The sequence below is a fragment of the Mobula birostris genome, chromosome 30 (assembly GCF_030028105.1).
Source record: "Mobula birostris isolate sMobBir1 chromosome 30, sMobBir1.hap1, whole genome shotgun sequence".
Taxonomy (NCBI): Eukaryota; Metazoa; Chordata; class Chondrichthyes; order Myliobatiformes; family Myliobatidae; genus Mobula; species Mobula birostris.
In genome coordinates, this window is record NC_092399.1 from 25,229,258 (window position 1) to 25,244,017 (window position 14,760).

Below are 14,760 nucleotides of genomic sequence, written 5' to 3' on the forward strand. Positions count from 1 at the left end.
GGCTGTGATAAGAAGTCCTTCAGTCCCACTTACATTATCAATGTTCTTTTCAATGCTAAATGTTGGTAGAATTTAAAAGGAAACAGAAAATTGGTGTAGTAATTCTTTCAGTGCAAGATTTGAATTGAAATCAGTATTCAGAATCAACTTCAGCTTCAATATTATTTCATGATATTTTTTTGTTTTGTGACAGCAGTACATACAGTACCAATACATAATAAAAACTATAAATTACAATCAGAAGTATATATAAAAAGAAAATTAAATTAAATAAATAGTGCAAAAAGAGAGTTAAAAAAATGGGAAAAAGTAGTGAGGTAGTGCTCATGAGTTGGTTCGTGGTCCACTCAGAAATCTGATGGCAGAGGAGAAGAAGCTGTTCCTGAAATGTGTGAGTGTCTTCAGGTTCCTGTACTTGCCCCTCCGTGGCAGAAATGAGAAGAGGACATGCCCTGGGTGATGAGGGTTCTTAATGATGGATCCAGCTTTTTTAAGGCATCTCCTTTTTGAAGGTGTCCTGGATGCAGGTGAGGCTAGTGTCCATGATGGAAATGGCTGAGTTTCTAACTTCCTGCAGCTTTTTCCAATCCTGCGCAGTGGTCCCTCCATACCAGATGGTTATGCAACCGGTCAGAATGCTCTCCACAGTCGATCTCTTCATGATGTGGAACTTGTATGGCAAAAGCAGGCAACCTCATTTATGCCAAGAATAACCCATGTTCCAGTCACTGGGGCATTTTAAATGATAGACCAGAATAAAACAGAATTTTGGCAATTTAGACCGTCTTATGTCAACTGGTATCAATTACCATAGGTCGTAATATTCATTTGGTCAGGCAACATCTGTGGAAAGAGAACAGTTAATATTTCAGAGCAGGAAGGAAGAAAAATAAAACAAGTTATTTTTCAGCAGCAGGCATGTTGAGGGATATGTGGCAAGACAAAGTGAATATGGCTGACTGAATGGGTTAATAACAGCAGCAAGAATACCACAGACTGTACAATATGCTTTGAATAGTGAGGCTGTGGGAAACAAGCACGCCAGACTACCTTAATAGAAAAGGAAAACTGAACCAAAATAATGACAGGCAGAAATGGTTACTTCTGATACGGACAGAAAGAAATAGTGAATTGCCTTGGGTCGAAAACATTGATACATCTGGGCCAATGCTTTGATCATGTGAGGAGCACAGAAGCAATTGCTGTTCAGAAGGTATTGAAGGGATCGAATGAATCATAAGCTTAATAGTTGAGTGGCTAGATTACGACATGCGTAAGCATGATGTATGTGCACTTGCATGGCGTTGTTGAAAAGAGAGGAATACGCCAGATGCATACTCTAGTAGTACATATGTCTTTTCGTGATTCATTATATTCCTGAAGCTACGTGCACTTAGAATAAAATCCCACAAGTATGTCCCGGGACAGTTCACCCAAGACTCCAGCAATTGAAGGAATTTAGGCACCATCTTCACTGGGGCAGTCAGGGATGGGTGATAAATCCTTAACAGTGACACGCAAGTGGATGTTTAAAAAAAAAGAAGGCAAAGACAAGGTGCTGCTGCTGCTGGAAGAAGAGGGAAAGGAAGAAGGTTTGAGGCTATGGTTCTGCCCCGGAGATATAGATACAAATTGAGAATCGGAGCCCATACTTGTAGGAATCCGGTGAAATACAGTTGCCTCACACTTCCGCATGATTGCAAGTCACAAAATGTTCCTCATTAATCTCTCCCTGCTCATTGCTCATCCAAATTCTCATCGTTAATTCAGTTTATTATCTTACCAGTGCATAAACTAAGGATGCAGCATAAACAGAAACTCGTTTTATGGCTTTTTCTGAAGTCCATAAGTTCTCCAGAGATTGCGCTTGAAGATCCTGTGATCCTGTGATCCTGTGATCATGTATTGTCACATATTAATATTGTATGTTAATATTATATGTTGACTGATGTAGTTGTAGTTCTTTAACCCACAGCTGCTCAAAATTCAACGGCTGCTTTACTTGATACATAATTTATTGGTATGAAGGAGTTACTGGTGACGTTTTACCAACAAAGATATCTTCTGGTGGACCACAGTAGCTCTGTTACGATCATTTCCAATATTTTTGATGTTAGATATCCTGCATCAACCACCTTATTCACTGGAAGATCTCCCTCGCATCTGCAATTACTCCATCTTCTCTGCCTGCTTGGAAGCAATCGTTCTCATGTTGGATGTTTCAGTTCAGATTTAAGTCCCTTTCAATGTTAACGTAAATAAATCAAACCAGTTTTAAACAGCAAAATCCAACAACAATGCAAAAATGCAACACACTAAGGACAACAAGTCAAATAGAGAAGTGAATGAAAGATGGCTATATTAATGTGCTAAATGCCAGCAGGATTTACAAGTTGACAGGGAATGTGAATGTGTATTTGCATTTTACTTGTCTTCAGTCAGAAAACATATCCATTTTTCCCATGGTTCTGTTATTTGCCTCACAACTTTCAATGCAATCATCAAAAGGGACATTCCCTGTGCAATAGTATTTTTTTCAAATCACTCGATGCCTTTTCATACATAAGATCTTAAGACATAGGAGCAGAATTAGGCCATTCAGCCCATCAAATAACTTCCACCATTCCATCATTCTAGCTTCAAAACCCATTCTCCTGCCTTCTCTCTGTAACCTTTGATGCCTGACAAATCAAGAACCTATCAACCTCTACTTCAATAAGCATAATGACTTGGCCTCCACAGCCATCTGTGGCAATGAATTCCACAGATTCACTCTCTCTGGCTAGGGAAATTCCTCCTCATCTTTATTCTAAATGGGCATCCCTCTATTCTGAGGCTATACTTTCTGGTCTTAGACTCTCCACTATAGGGAATAACCTTGTTATGTCCACTCCATCTAGGCCTTTCAAGATTCGATAGGTTTCAACGCGATTCCCTCTCATTCTTATAAACTGCAGCAAGTACAGGCCCAGAGCCATCTAACACTTCTCATACATTAACCCTTTTGTTCCTGGGTTCACTCTTGTAAACCTCCTCTGGATCCTTTCCAATGCCAGCCAGCACATCCTTTCTTTGATAAGGGGCCCACTCTGTTCCATATTACAGTCTTTAGCATTGGTGGGGCTTATTTCACCATAGTTTTGCCATTGATATAACCACTGGAGAGGGGAGGAGGGTTAATTTTTGCTGCTTGAGAGAAGGTTTTGTCTCCTGATTGCCTCTGTCATCCTGCAAGGTACTATGGTCAGAGAACTCACTCTGTGGAAAGCCTCTTCCCCGTTTCCAAATATGCTGGATGATCTGAGACATTAAAAATTGGCAAACATGTAAAAAAATTAAAACATTAAAAATGAGAAATAAAAATGTATGTATAAATTCATGTCAAAGCACATTTAATTGATGTAATTTAATTAAAATAATTAATATTATTTAAAATGCAATTTTAAAAAGCTGAACCACATAATTTAGCTTTTTAATGAACGTCATCAAGTGCATTTAAATAACTGGATCTTTGCTAGGCATGCCATCTGTATGACAGATGAAATTGAGAGGCCAGATTCACAGGGTGTTTGGCAGTTTGATCCCCTGCATCTAATCCTTAGCATTTTCTGTGCTTTCACACTCCGATGTACAAGTGGAAGTCTGAAGTCACTGACACATACACTACAGTTAGGAAGCAACTCCCCCAGTCAAACTACATTCCTGCCATTCATACAATCCTACTCTTTGAGTGGTAGGGTAATGAACAATTTGCCTCAGTTTCAGGTTGTCGGGTAACTCTTCACAACAAATGAAGTACTTTTTTTCAGGGCAGGAAATAGTTTGTCAACCAAATTCCCATGAAATATAGAGTTGTAATGATCAAAGTGTTAGAATTAGAGTTGTTTGTTAAGACAATTTTATTCTCATAACCTGAAATTGCAGCAAGCAGAAGGTTTTTAGAATGCATGGCCATAGATCCCTGCAATTAACACACTCAGTAGCCACTTTATTAAGTACACCTCAACACCTGCCCTGTTCCAGGGCAACATTTCATGTAGATGTACTCAATGGTTGGGAGGGTTTTTACCTGTAATGTACTGGGCCGAATCCACTACCTTTTGTGGGATTTTCCAATCAAAGGCATTGGTATTCGCATGCCAGGCCGTAATACAGTCAGTCAGCACACTTCCCACCACACTTCTATAGAGGTTTTGCCAAGGTTTTTGAAGACATGCTCAATCTCTGCAGATTCCTGAGGAAATAGGGATGCCACTGTGCTTCCTTTACAATTACTTTTATATGATGGGTCCAGGACAGGTCCGCTGAGATGGTGATACCCAGGAATTTAAAGTTACTGACCCTCTCCACCTCTGATCTTCTGATGATTACTGGCTCGTGCGCCTCTGGTTTCCCTCTCCTGAAGTCTACAGTCAGTTCCTAGGTCTTATTGACATTGAGTGAGAGGCTGTTGTTATTGCACCAATCAGCCAAATGTTCAGTCTCCCTCCTATAGGCTGATTCATCACCACCTTTAATGCAGCCCACATCAGCAAACATGCACGTGGCATTATAGGCATCCATTAGTCTCATGAGACCATGGATTTTCGCCTTGGAAGGTTTCCAGGGGGCAGGCCTGGGCAAGGTTGCATGGAAGACCAGCAATTGCCCATGCTGCAAGTCTCCTGTCTCCACGCCACTGATGTTGTTCAAGGACCCATACAACTTGGCACCGGTGTCGTCGCAGAGCAATGTTTAGTTAAGTGCCTTGCTCAAGGACACACATGCTGCCTCAGCCAAGGCTTGAACTAGTGACCTTCAAATCACTAGACCAGCGGTCCCCAACCACCGGGCTGCGGACCGGTACCGGGCCGCAGTGCATGCGCTACCGGGCCACGAGGAAGTGATATGATTTGGCGATAGGAATCAGCTGCACCTTTCCTCATTCCCTGTCACGCCCACTGTTGAGCTTGAATGCACGTGAGGTCATTACCCGCGCATCATCCATGTCAGCGCAGGAAGAAGATCAGCTCCTCGAGCTTGCAAATGACGGCGGGCTGAAAAGTATGTTTGACATAACATCTCTGCCGGCATTCTGGATCAAAGTCAAGGCTGAGTATCCTGAGATAGCCATGAAAACACTGAAAATGTTGCCTCCATTTCCAACACATCGCTGCAACGAAAACTAAATTGCGGAATGGACTGGACATAAGAAACCTCCTTCGAGTATCGCTGTCTCCCATCACCCCTCGATGGGACCGTCTTGTTGCAGGGAAACAAGCCCAGAGCTCCCACTGATTCAGCGATATTGGTGTGTTGCAATGATTTTATATGTTCATATGGGGAAAATATGTGCTGTGTGTTTAATATCCAAACATTACTTAAAATGTTATGATGCTACTGACTTATATAACCATATAACAATTACAGCACAAAACAGGCCATCTCGGCCCTTCTAGTTCATGCCGAACGTTACTCTCACCTAGTCCCACCGACCTGCACTCAGCCCATAATCGTCCATTCCTTTCCTGTCCATATAGCTATCCAATTTTTCTTTAAATGATAGTATTGAATCTGCCTCTACCACTTCTACTGAAAGTTCGTTCAACACATACTTCAAGATCCCCTGATAATTGACTTATCACTATATTCATACAAGGAAAATATGCGCTGTGTGTTTAGTACTAAATTCGTTAGATAAATCCTTTTAGAAACGAAATTGAGTGTATTAGCCACTTATCACCTATATTCCGGTCGCGATTAACCCCCCGCTGCCGCCGCTGCCATACAGAATCGCCAAAAACAATTTGTAGAAAAAAGTCAGCACGTGCACACATGTGCAAGTGACGCATGCTCACTGGTGCCCGTGCAAGGCTTCATGGTCATTGTAGTCTTTCATGGGGTAAACCCAATGTATTTGACTGCTAATCTTGTCTGTGGGCAACCCCCCACCACCTCGGTTGGCCAGTCCGCAAGAATATTGTCAACATTAAACCGGTCCGCAGTGCAAAAAAGATTGGGGACCCCTGCACTAGATGAATGCCTTAACCAATTGGCCACATGGTGTTGGAGCTGTTCCTAGCCACACAGTGAGTGGTGTAAAGCAAGTGGAGTAGGAGCTAAGGGCACGTCTCGGTGCTGCTCCTGTGCTGGAAGGAGATTGTGGAGGAGATGTTTTTGCTAATCCAAACTGACTGGGGTCTACAAGTGAGGAAATCCAGGATCCAATTGTACTAGTGGATGTTGAGGCCCGGGTCTTAGAGTTTATTGATTGGTCAGTCAATTGTGTGGCAGAGCCTCAATGCATAAAAGTATGCAGACATGGGTAAAAGGTTCAGTTGTTGTTCGGAGCAAACATCAGCATGGGAAAGAAATGTGATTTAAGTGACTTTGACCATGGAATGGATTGTTGGTGCCAGACAATCTGGCACCAACTGCTAATCTCCCAGGATTTCCGCACACAACAGGTTCTAGAGTTTGCAGAGAGTGGTGCTAAAAACAAAAAACAGAATCCAGCGAACAGCAGTTCTGCAGAACGCCTTGTTAATGAGAGAGGTCGGAGGAGAAAGGGCAGACTGGTTCAAGCTGGCAGGAAGGCGACAGTAACTCAAGTCACCACATGTTACAACAGTGGTGTGCAGAAGAGCATCTCAGAACCCACAGCATATTTTGAACTGGAAGAGCTGCAGCAGCATAATACGATAAACATACACAAAATGGCCTCTTTATTGGGTACAGGAAATACCTAATAAAGTAGCCACCAAGTCCAAATATAGTATTAGGAACAGATATCAGAGGCTTGCCTTTTACAGAATGAGGCATAGATCAGGGACCAAGGCGTATGAAAGTCATGTTGGAACTGAAAACAACGCCTGCTGGGTCATGATACCATGGGACGGCTGGTAATCATGTAATGACACTAAACACTCGGCAGATGGAATTCAATAACATGTTTCCAGGGTTTTAAAATTTTATTTATGGGAATTTTATTTTATTTTGTGAGGATTTTATTATGGTTTCACTGAGAGGGTTGGTTAAGAAAATATATTAGATGATTTTTGAATGTGCAAGGATATAGGAAGGTGCAGAGAGCAGTGGACTTAGCCCAATACATCACAGGCACCTCTGTCTCCACCACTGGTAGTCTCTAAATGAGGTAATGCCTCAAGAAGGCAACATACTGTACACCATCAAAGATCCCCATCTCCTGGGCTATGCCATCTCCTAGCAGCTACCATCAGGCAGGAAGTATAGAAGCCTGAAGTCACACATTGCCAGGTTCAAGAACACCAAGTTCCCTTCAACCATTCAGTTCTTAAACCAACTGGCACAACTCTACTCATCCAATGTAACAACACTATGAAAACTTTGACCACGTTGCACTGCAATTTACTTTGTTTTAGTTTTGTACTCCTTTTTAAATAATTTTTGTATAAGTTATGCTACACACGTTTTTCTTGCGCAGGTTGTGATTCTAATGTGCTTGTGACATTGCAGCAGACAAGTTTTTCATTGCACCTATGCTTATGAATACTTGTGCATATGACAATAAACTCGACTTTGACATTATCGTTGTAACATTATAGTTCATAGTCAGCATTAGAATCAGGCATATGCCGTGAAATTCGTTAACTTTGCGACAGCAGTACAATGCAATAGATGATAATAGAGAGAAAATGAACTGTGAATTATGGTAAATATGTGTGTGTGTGTGTGTGTGTGTGTGTGTGTGTGTATGTGTATAAAATAGTTAAATTAGGTAGGTAGTACAATAAATAGGAAATCAAAAAGTAAGTGAGGTAGTGTTCATGGGTTCAATGTCCATTCAAAAATCAGATGGCAGAGGGAGGGGGCAGAAGACGTTCCCAAATCACTGAGCATAGGCCCGTCAGGTTTCTGTAGCCCCTTCCTGATGGTAGCAATGAGAAGAGGGCATGTTCTGTGTGATTGTGGTCCTTAATAATGGATGCCGCCTTTCTGAGGCACTGCTCCTTGAAGATGTCCTGGATACTATGAAGACAAGTGCCCATCATGGGGCTAACTAATTTTACAACTCTCTTCAGCTTACTTTGATCCTGTGAAGTACACCCCACCCCACCCCACGCCAGAAAGCGACACAGCCAGTTAGAATGCTCTCTGCGGTACATCTGTAGGAATTTGCAAGTGTTTGTGGTGACACACCAAATCTCCCCAAAACTCCTAATGAAATATAACCACTGTCTTGCCTTCTTTAAAGCTGCATCAAAATTTTGGGTCCAGGTTAGATCCTGAGAGATATTGACGCCCAAGACCTTGAGATTGCACTCTCTCTCCACTTCAGATCCCTCTATGGAGATTGGTTTGTGTTCCCTCATTTTACGCTTTCTGAAGTACACAATCAGTCCTTTGGTCTTACTGATGGTGAGTGCAAGGTTGTTGCCATGACACCACTCAACTAGCTTGTTCATCTCACTCTTGTATGCCCTCTCATCCTCTGCCAAAAACAGTTGTATTGTCAACCAATTTATGGATGGCACTTGAGATGTGCCTAGCCACACATGGGTGTAACGAGGTTAGAGCAGACGGCTAAGCACACATCCCTGAGGTGCACCAGTGTTAATTGTCAGTGAGGTGCAGATATTATTTCCAATCCATACAGATTGTGGTCTTCCACTTAGGAAGTCAAGGATCCAGTTGCAGGGGGAGGTATAGAGGCCCAGGTTCTGGAGATTTACGATCAGAATTGTAGGAATGATGGTGTTAAACACTGAGCCATAAACAGCTGTAAACAGCACCCTGACATAGGTACTTGTATTGCCCAGTGATCCACGGGCAATACAAGGCTGCACGGAGAGCCAGTGAGATTGCATCCACCGTAGACCTATTGTGGCGATAGGCAAATTGCAGAGGGTCCTGGTCTTTGCTGAGACAAGAGATGATTCTAGTCATAACCAGCTTCCCAAAGCACTTCACCATAAATGTGAATGCTGCTGGATGATTGTCATTAAGGCAGTTCACCCTGCTCTTGTTGAACACAGGTATAATTGTTGCCCTCTTGAAGCGGGTGGGAACTTCATACTGTAGCAATGAAAGATTGAAAATGTCTTTGTATACCTACACAAGTTGGTTGGCACAGGTTTTCGGAGCCTTCCCAGGTACTCCATCAGGGCCTGTCACCTTGTGAGGGTTCACTTTCCTGAAAGACAGCCTGACCTCGGCCTCTGAGACAGAGATCACCGGGTCACCAAGGATCCTCACAGCTGATAGCTCATAGTAATAATATGTTTTGTTCAAATATTTCCAGCATTGACTAAATACAGGTGTAAAGTGTTTGTTTTAACCTGAATCTCATGTAAGCAGAAAGGCAAAGTGTATCTCCCTTGTTCTGCATTCATTAGTCATTCTAAAAATGACTGAATATAGCAAAGAAATAAAGCAATGGTTTTGGCACAACATTTGGCAATTAAACTGAGCTGCTCAGCCTTGAAATCAATGTTTTAAAATAATAGTGTTAAAGTCATTGTAATTTATATTAATAATTAGCATTCACATGAGAATTTGTTCTTCAATGCATTGCTGCTGCACCAGATTAGATATGAAAGCCAGTAAGATCAAAAGGAAAGATTCACAGGAATTTGGTGTCATCCCGGCGGCTCATTCTGCAGAGAAAACAGTGTCGAGAGGAAGAAATAAATGTACAGAAGGAACAACTAGAGCGGCTATTGTTGGGAGTGGGCCAGTGGTGAGAGTGGGGCTGTCAGGCCTTTGGCTCAAAGAAGGCTTCGGTTCAGATCTGGCTAAGTTTCTGTTAAGTTTCCCTTTTTAATTATCTGTGTCAGGAGTACTTAACGTAGTTTAAGTGGCCATTGTGTGTTCTTCATGCCAGATGTTGGAGTCGTGGGAGATCCAGTGTCCCTCAGGGAACTACATCTGTGTGAAATACATAGAGCTGCAGCTCCTTGGAGACTGTTAGGGATCTGCAGCAGCAGCTGGATGAACTTCAGCTTATACGGGACAGTGAGGAGATAACTGATCAGAGTTACAAGGAAGTAGTCTCCCCTAAGTTGCAGGAGGCGAGTAGCTGGGTGGTTGTCAGGAGGAGGAATGGGAAGGTGAATAGGCAGTAAACAGAGTCACCCTGTGTCCATCCTCCTCTATACTGAGAATACGGTTGTGGGGGATGACCTCCCAGGGGAATGTCACGGAGACCAGGTTACTGGCACTGAGCATGGGCCCATGGTGCAGAAGAGGAAGAGGAAGAAGGGGGGAGCGGTAGTGATAGGGATTCAATAGTCAGAGATATACAGACAGGAGATTCTGTGGTCGTGAACGGGCCACCCAGATAGTATGTTGCCTCACAGGTGCCAGGGTCAGGGACATCTCAGATCACATTCACTGCATTTTGGAGTGGGAGGGAGAGCAGCCAGGTATTTTGGTACATATTGATATCAGTGATATAGGAAGGAAAAGCAATAAGAGAGAATTTAAAGAGCTGAGCAAAAAGACCTCCAGAGTCTGGATTGCTACTTGTGGCACGCACCAGTGAGGGTAGAAACAGGATGATTTGACAGATAGATGTCTGGCTGAGATGCTGGTGCAGGGGGCATGACTTCAAGTTCTTGGATCATTGGGATCTCCTCTGGGTGAGGTATGACCTGTACAAAAGGGATGGGTTGCACCTGAACCTGAGGGGGACCAATATTCTCGTGGGCAGGTTTGTAAAAGCAGTTGGGGAAGGTTTAAACTAACTTGGAAGAAGGATGGGAACTAGAGTGAAGGGACTCGGGATAGAATGGGTGATAAAAAAGCAAAGGTAGCATGTAGTCAGACTGTCAGGAAGGGCAGACAGATGATAGGACAAAAATTGCAGCCGGCAGGGTGAGCATCAATGCATTAGGGGTGCAGAATCAAAAAGAGCAGCAAATATGGCACTCAAAGTGTCATATCTCAATGAACGGAGTATAAGAAATAAGGTGGATGATCTTGTTGCACTTTTAAAGATTGCTGGTTATGATATTGTGGCCATCACTGAATTGTTGTAGTTGGGAGCCAAATGTCCAACATTACACATTGTATCATAGTGTTAAGAAGTTAGGCAGAGGGTGTGGTGTGGCTTTATTGGTAAAAAATGGCATCAAATCATTAGAAAGATGTGACATAGGATCAGAAGATGTTGAATTCTTGTGGGTTGAGTTAAGAAACTGCAATGTTAAAAGGACCCTGAATGGCAGTTATATACAGGCCTCCCAACAGTAGATGGGATGTGGACTACAGATTACAACCAGAAGTAGAAAAGGCATGTCATGGATTTTAGCATGCAGGTAGGTTGGGAAAATTAAGTTAGTAATTGATGTAAGAGTGATTTTATTGAATGCCTGTGAGATAGCTTTTTTGAGCAGTTTGTCATTGAGCCTACTAGGGGATCAGTTATACACAATTGGGTGTTAGGTAATGAACTGGAGGTGATTAGAGAGTTTAAAGTAAAGGAACACTAAGGAGACAGTGATACAATATGATTGAGTTCAACTTGATATTTGATAGGGAGAAAATAAAGTCTGACATAGTCGTATTTCAGTGGAGTAAAGGGAATTACAGTGGTATGAGAGAGGAGTTGGCCAAACTAAATTTGAAGGAGATGACAGCAGAAAAGAAATGGCTTAAGTTTCTGGGAAAAATGAGGAAGGTGTATTCCAAAATCAAAGAAATACTTAAATGGTAAAATAGTACGACCATGGCTGACAAGGGAAGTCAAAGCTAATGTCAAAGCAAAAGAGAGGGCCAAAACAAAATTAGCGGGAAGACAGAGGATTGGGAAGCTTTTAAGAACCTACAGAAAGCAACTATGAGAATCATTAGGAGGGTAAATTTGAAAATGAAAGCAAGCTAGCAAACAATATCAAGGTGGATAGAAAAAACGTTTTCAAATATATAAAACGAAAAGAGAAATGAGAGTAGATATAGAGCAACCAGAAAATGAGGCCAGAGAAAATATGGCCAGTGCTTAAATTGGGCAAACCTAGGGTCATTCACCACTCTCGTACCTGAGCACCATCACCTCAATTCAGCCCGTACCCACCACACCGCAACTGTCCATCAAGAAAAGGCTTGCATAGGTTCAAGTCCGCTAATGTCATACCAACTGTACTTTAAGGAGACACGAGGTGGGCAAGTCTTTAAGGGAAAATCTTGCCCAATAAACCTGTGGGAATCCTTTAAGGAGATTACATAAAAGGGATGCAGTGGATGTTGTACATTTGGATTTTCAGAAGGCTTTTTGAGAAGGTGCCACACATGAGGCTGCTTACCAAGTTAAGAGCTCATGTTATTACAGGAAAGTTACTAGCATGGTTAGAGCATTGGCTGATTGGTAAGAGGCAGTGAGTGGAATTAAAGGATCCTTTTCTGGATGGAGCCAGTGACGAGAGGTCTTCCACAGTAGTTAGTTCTGGGATCGCTTCTTTAACTGCTGTACACCAATGATTTGGATGATGGAATAGATGCCTCTGTTGCCGAGTTTGCAGGTCATATGACGATTGGTGGAGGGGCAGGTAGTGTTGAGGAAATAGGAAAGCTGCAGAAGGACTTAGACAGATTAGGAGAATAGGCAAGAAAGTGGAAAATGAAATACAATGTGGGAAAATGCATGGTCATACACATTGGTAGAAGAAATATATGTGCAGACTATTTTCTAAATGGGGAGAAAATCCAAAAATATGAAATGCAAAGGTACTTGGGAGTCCTTGTGCAGAGCATCCTAAAGGTTAACTTGCAGGTTGCATCAGTAGTGAGAAAGGCAAATGCAATTTTAGCATTCATTTCAAGAGGTCAAGAATATAAGAGCCGGGTGTGATGCTAAGGTTTTATAAGGCACTGGGGAGGCTTCACCTTGAACAGTTTTGGGGTCCTTATCTAAGAAAGATGTGCTGGCTTTGGAGAGAGTTCAGAGAAGGCTCACAGGAATTATTCCAGGAATAAAAGGGTTATCATATGAGGAAGGTTTGATGGCTTTGGGCCTGTATTAATAGGAAGGATGAAGGGTGATCTCATTGAAACCTTTTGAATGTTGAAAGGCCTAGATAGAGTAAATGTGGAAAGGCTGTTTCCCATGGTGGGAGAGAATAAGACAAGAGGGCACAGCCTTAGAATAGAGATGCATCCATTTACAACAGAGATGCAGAGAAATTTCTTTAGCCAGAGTGTGGTGAATTTGTGGAATTTGTTACCACAGGTAGCTGTGGAGGCCAGGTCTTTGGGTGTATTTCAGGCAGAGATTGATAAATTCTTGATTTGGACACAGCATCAAAGATTACAGGGAGAAGGCCGAAGAATGGGGTTGAGGAGAGGAAAAAAGGATCAACCATGATTGAATGATGAGAGCAGTCTCAATGAGCCAAATGGCCTAATTGCCTATGTATTATGGTCTTATCACTTACTATTTTTGAGCTAAGCCTGTTTCTCCCGTGGAATTACAGCTAACATTTTAATAGGCTGTGAAAATCACTATTAAATCTCCTATCAATTGCAGACTTACTCTCACCTGTCGAAGTGATACCATAAAACAAGTGTGTCAGTTAATGTGTTGCAGATCACTTTTTGATTTACTGTAATTACTCAAGACAAGTGATTCATTTAACAAAGGCAACTGCCCAATTTCAGAATTGTCAAACATGTAGCTCTATAATTTTCTTCTGAAAGGAGATCTATCTTTGTTGCACTAAAAGTGGATGTGCATAGTATCCCACAGGAAAAAAAAATGCAAGATTGACCAAAATCCAGTTTGAGATAACTTTACGCACAAAATACTGGAGTAATCCAGCAGGCCAAGCAGCATCTACGGAAAAGAGTGAACAGTCGATGTTTCGGGCCGAGACCTTTCTTTAGGAGAGACATAATATGCAATCTGGTTGCCAGGGTGGGGCACAGAAAGGAACTCTCACATCTACTTGAAGTTCAAAGTACAGTTATTATCAATGTATATATATTATATACACCCTTGACATCCATCTCCTTAAAGACAGCTACTAAACAAAAAAGAAATCTAATAGAACCCATTAAGAAAAGGACTGTGAAACACTCAACGTGCAGAGAGAAAGAAAGATCAAAACGGTAAAGATAAGCCAAGTTCACAGAAGTGGTCTAAATCAGGGGTCCGCAAACTTTTTTGCACTGCCGACCGGTTTCATATTGACAACATTCTTGCGGACTGACCGACCCGGGGTGGGGGTGGTAAAGTTGCCAATGGACAAGAGTAGCAGTCAAATACATTGCTTACTCCGAGAGACTACAATGATCATGAAGCCTTGCGTGGACACCAGTGCGCATGCGTGATTTGCGTATGCGTGTACGTACCGATTTTTTTTGACAAATCGTTTTTGGCGAGTCTGTACGGGGGGAGGGGGTGTTAATCACGACTGGAATATAGGTGATAAGTGGCTAATACACTCAATTTCGTTTCTAAAAGGGTTTATCTAACGAATTTAATATTAAACACACAGCGCATATTTTCCTCATGTATATAGTGATAAGTCAGTTATCAGGGGAGGACAGGGGAGCTTGAAGTAAGTATTGAACGAACTTTCAGTAGAAGTGGTAGAGGCAGGTTCGATATTATCATTTAAAGAAAAATTAGATAGGTATATGGACAGGAAAGGAATGGAGGGTTATGGGCTGAGTGCAGGTCGGTGGGACAAGGTGAGAGTAGTGTTCGGCACGGACTAGAAGGGCAGAGATAGCCTGTTTCCGTGCTGTGATTGTTATATGGTTATATAAGTAAGTCAATAGCATCATAACATTTTAAGTAAC